Raw genomic sequence first — 5,103 nt, 5'->3', positions numbered from 1 at the left:
TCAAAGTATGCTGGGTTGTGTGCTTAGCACATAGACAGTTAAAGGTCAGCTTCTACCTTCAAGTTTTTTTCCGGATTCGTTGCAGCTACTGCATTTTACTCCCAATCAAAAAATATGCCATGGGCAAGAATGCACGCTGTTTTATTCACAAGAATGGGTACATACGAGTTGTGTACAGAGGTGAACGTGAATGCATAAACCGCAGCTTCCACAGGAATGTGGAATTACCTACCCAGGTGTGCATCCTGCAATTCAGCACTGCAGCCTCAACTAGGCAATGCGAATGCCGAAATGCATTCCACTTTGCATGTCGTAGATTTCAAAGAAATTCTAATTTTTTGAACCACGTGTTGCGTTAAAGAAATTGGGACCTTTGCATAGCAAGTGTGTTCATTCATTTGTGATTGGATGTGCAAGTAAATTAAATATTTCATGCTATTAAACTGGGAATCATTCAGAGAATGGCTTTCTTGAATAGCGAAGTTGATTGCTGTATCTCGATTGCAGCCACATGAAGAATGTCGGCATGCCGTCTTTGTGTACAAACTTTCTCCACGTTGCCAGCCTACTTCAATCACTACAAGTACCACAGCAGTGTGCTGGGCGGTTCCCTCTGTCCTAGTGAGCCTTGTGATGCTGTTTTAAAGAACTATGAAAGCCTGAAAAGCCATCTTTTTCAGACATCACAGCAAACGACGAAAAGAAGATGCAGCTTACATCTGCCCGGTGATCTCATGTGAAGCAAGTGAACTGACTCGCACAATGTTTTTGTCGCACATTGCTACACACTTTAGTAGTGGAACAGACTCTGTCACATGCCCTTTCACAGGTTGTGTCAGTGTGCTGAGGACAGCACAGTCATTCAGAACGCATGTGTCAAGATACCACAGTGGCACTATAGATGCTCTACAGCACTTGCAAGGGCCAGATGCTGACATTGAAATAGAAGCAGGAACTGCTGAAGCTGAAGAATCCGAGTCTGTCCATGAGAGTAGTGCAAAGCCATGATGTAGAGCCTAGTAGCAGCAGCCATTTCGATGAGAACCTTTTTACTGATAATTTTGCACTCTTTCTTCTAAAACTTGAGAGCCAGCATCACGTACCTTTTAGTACGGTGCAAAACATTATCAAAGAGATGCAGAATCTTCACGGCCTGAATCATACTTTGACTTTACAAGAGGTCTCCAAAGCTGTCTCAAATGATACCCTTGCTGCTGTAAAGTCGGCACGTTCTAAAGACCCTTTTCAGACTGCATCTCTCGTCCTCAACTCATCCTATTCTAGGCACAAATATTATTGCGATAGCAATTATATGGACACTTCAACCGGATTTCTGCCGTCGGCGTCGCCGTCGCCGTGAGGTTCCGTATAGATAAAATCTATAGCGCCGTATGCCCCAGCGGAAGCGTGCGGGGACGCGCGCTACCACGGAGAGCGAACGCACTTAATCTCCCACGCGCAAGCAAGGAAGCGGAAAGCCAGCGCTGGAGGGAGCAGGGGGGGGGGGGCACTTCTCTGCCAACAACCGCGCTCGTCGCTCGTCCGCACAGTCTCTTATCTCTCCCACGCGCAAGCAAGGAAGCGGGAAGCCAGCGCCGGAGGGAGCGGGGGGGGGGGGGGGGGCGCACTTCTACACTGCCAACAACCGCGCTCGTCTCACCCGCACCGTCTCTTATCTCCCCACGGCTCTGACCTTTATGCGCCGTACATTCGCCGCTCAGTTTCCGTTGAAGCGATAGACCGCACGTACCTGCGCCGCTGCGGCGTATATATGCGCTTGCTGCCAGCGTTTTGACAGTCGTTGTCTGCAGTCATTCAGTGTGGTCTATTCATGTTTGTTTGTGCGCGCTCACACCATGCTTGTTCATTCAGTTAGTAATAGTCGGGCCACATTTTCCAACGCACGCTACACATGCAATGCTGCCCGGATCGGCAGTGCAGCGCTACAGGTGTGACCCTTCGCACGCGTTGCCCACGGGAAGCGCTTGTCATCAACACCACCGTTTCACACGCGCCTTCTCGTGGTCATCGAGTCTCTCTTCATGTCGGTCTACTTACGCCGCAGCACACCTGCTTACTTAATCAGCTCATGATTACTACAATTTATATTGCTACCAGAGCCGCTCACCTTACATCGTATGACATTGCTGTGTTGCTATCGCATTCATTGCTTCGCCCTTAGGGCGAAACTGTGACATTTTTATAAAGCAAACTTCTGTTTCATGCTGCCTGTAGAGATCACCCTGGGTATGAACAAGCAGAATGTAGCATCGGTTTGCTATTATGTTCCAATTGAAGACCTGATATGTTTCTTGCTCTGTCATGCACCTACTGGTCAACCCAGTGCGTCAGATGGGTGCTACCATGATTATATTTTCTGCCAGCCTTTCAAACAGACCGAGGAAAATGTCATACGCATAATCCTGTATCAGGACGAGTTTGAAATTGTGAACCCACTGGGCTCATCAAAGGGCCATTTCAAGTTGCTTGCGGTGTATATGACCCTCGGGAATTTGCCACTGTACTGCAGGTCGCGTGTAGAGAGCATGCAGCTAGTGATGCTTTGTCACCAGAAATATGTAAAATAATTTGGGCTCCAGAAGGTTTTGCAACCATTAACTGAAAGTTTAGTGATGCTGGAACAGAAAGAACCACCGTGTACGGTTGGACTTCATAGTGGGTGAAGTCCAAGGTTCTCACCTTGGAAGTCACATGATTGGTGGCTAAAAGGGTGGGTGAAGTTAAAAGGTTCTCACCTTGGAAGTCACATGATTGGTGGCTTAACCCAGAACTTCAGCACATCCGCCTTCATTTGCCGTTTTTGCCTTTTGGCTTGTTCTGAATTTCATGAGAAACCACATCTAGTTGAGGAAAGGCGGACCCCAGAAAAGTATACGCAGTCACTTGAACAGCTTGAAAGCAGTAATGAACAGAGTGACTGTGGCATTGTAAATAACTCCCCGTTTCATGTACTGAGGCACTTTCATGTGTGCCGTTCAGGATTGCCTCCATGTATTGGACATGATCTTTTTGAAGGTGTAGTTCGACATGACTTGCCGTTATACATTCGGTATTTTGTCACCAAGAAAGGGTGGTTTACGTATGAATATCTGAACAACAGGATTTCTACTTTGAAATACAACGCTCATGACCTGCGAAACAAGCCAGCCAAAGTGCCCAGCCAAAGTGACAAGCTTGGGGGCCATGCAATTCAAAATTGGACGCTGTTAAGATTGCTTCCTTTGTATATAGGCACAAAAGTGGCCGATACAAATGACCCAACTTGGGAACTCGTGGTCAAACTCATGGAGGTAACTGATCTCCTTATGGCACCAGAAATAACTGCAGCTCAAGTTGCATATCTGAAAGTTTTGACCGATGACTATATAGTGTCTCGAAGTATCCTGTTTCCCAGTGCCAAACTACGGCCAAATCATCACTACATGCTACATTACAGTGAACTTATTCAGGAGTTTGACCCACTCTGCCACGTGTGGACTGAGATTTCAAGGCAAACATCAATATTTTAAACAGTGCATACGCAGTTAACGAAACTTCAAGAATGTCACAAAGACATTGAGCGAACGACACTAGCTTTATCAATCATTCCTGGCTGCCCGAGGTTTATTCCGCACTTCTCCAGTGTTCACAGACATGAGCCAGGATGAGCAAACAAGGATTCAGAGTGAGGTTGTGCATTGTCAGATTCGTGAGCATAGTGTCCTGCTAAAGAAAGCCACTGTGGATGGTTGCACGTATGCAGGCGATGACTATGTTCTTGTGTAGGGAACAAGGTTTGATCCTGTGTTTGGTTTAATAATTGCCATTGTGAAAAACATCTCTGCAGAAATATTTCTGTTAGTCAAGTGTGTAAGTTCAGCAGGCTTGCCAGGTCTCTCGTTGTACGTGTTGCAAAGTTCAGCTTGCACAACAGAACTCCTATGCCCTTTTGAGCTGCTAGACAGGACAGCTTACCAGCCCTACTCTTTCAATGGTGCCACTGTTATTAGACTGAACTTTTCACTTCCTGAAACGCTGTGAGCACTATCAGGCTGGTTTTGCATACTCAATTGTATATAGAAATTCTGTTGTTATACCTCACTGTGAAGTTTGTTATAAAAGTTGAATGAAAATGCGTGCCTTGCGATAGCAAAAAAAGTTTACCTTATTGATAAGGCTTCATATTGTATTTTAGTCCTAGATTGTTTTACTGCAGACATTCTATATACAGCAAAGCCACTCAGTATGGTACATTATACAGTAGATCCTTGTTACAGTGCAGTTGTTGATACAGGGATGACCTTCGCTATATTGGTATGTTCACTACAGCTTTAGTTAGCCATTTTGCTTTTCTGTGACTACGATAAAGCTTTGCCATGCACAGTGGGTTCTAAAGGAGTGCAAGTTTGCTACTTGTTGAAATGTAGTGCCCATATTTACAGAAAGTTCTTACTGTAGAAAGAATTGTGAATGCTAATTCCAAGCAATCCTGTTAATGCACAAGTCGTTATTCAAGGTGACCAGACAATGGCAAAAATCACTTGCAAAAGGAAAGCTTTCTCGGCCCCATATTTGCAGGCTATCATTGCATGTATGGATTCTGCCACCATTTCTGTAATAGGAAAGCATAGTTACCACTCTGATAGGACTTCAATGTTCAAAGCAGCCAGTGTGTGCACTCAGGCATAAATTGTAAATTGAAATGGTGCGCTGAAATAACCATGGTGAGTGCAAGTATTATTTACTCCCATAATCGTCTGAAAACTGTACTTTTGTCTATGGGCACAACTACCCACGTTTTCATATATTAGTTTATTCGTTATGGCCATCTTAACTATATCAATTAAAAACATTATTGGGCACCTGTCTGAGTGTAATCACAAGCAGTTTAGCAGCACCAGCAACGCCACCACCTTCTCGCCTCGCAAGGTTTCTATATAAATTAGTTTGTATATGTGTGCTTACTCGTGCCTAAGCAACGCAGTATTTCTCTTTAACACAACTTTCCTATATGCGGCTTTGCTGTATCAAGATTCTGCTGTATCATACCAGAAAGACTGCTACTGTTGTCGATGTTCCAATATCTGTATCAGTTTATAGTTG

Source organism: Dermacentor silvarum, chromosome 7, assembly GCF_013339745.2.
Source record: "Dermacentor silvarum isolate Dsil-2018 chromosome 7, BIME_Dsil_1.4, whole genome shotgun sequence".
Taxonomy (NCBI): domain Eukaryota; kingdom Metazoa; phylum Arthropoda; class Arachnida; order Ixodida; family Ixodidae; genus Dermacentor; species Dermacentor silvarum.
The sequence above is the reverse complement of the archived record's forward strand: the minus strand, read 5'-3'. Positions refer to the sequence as shown.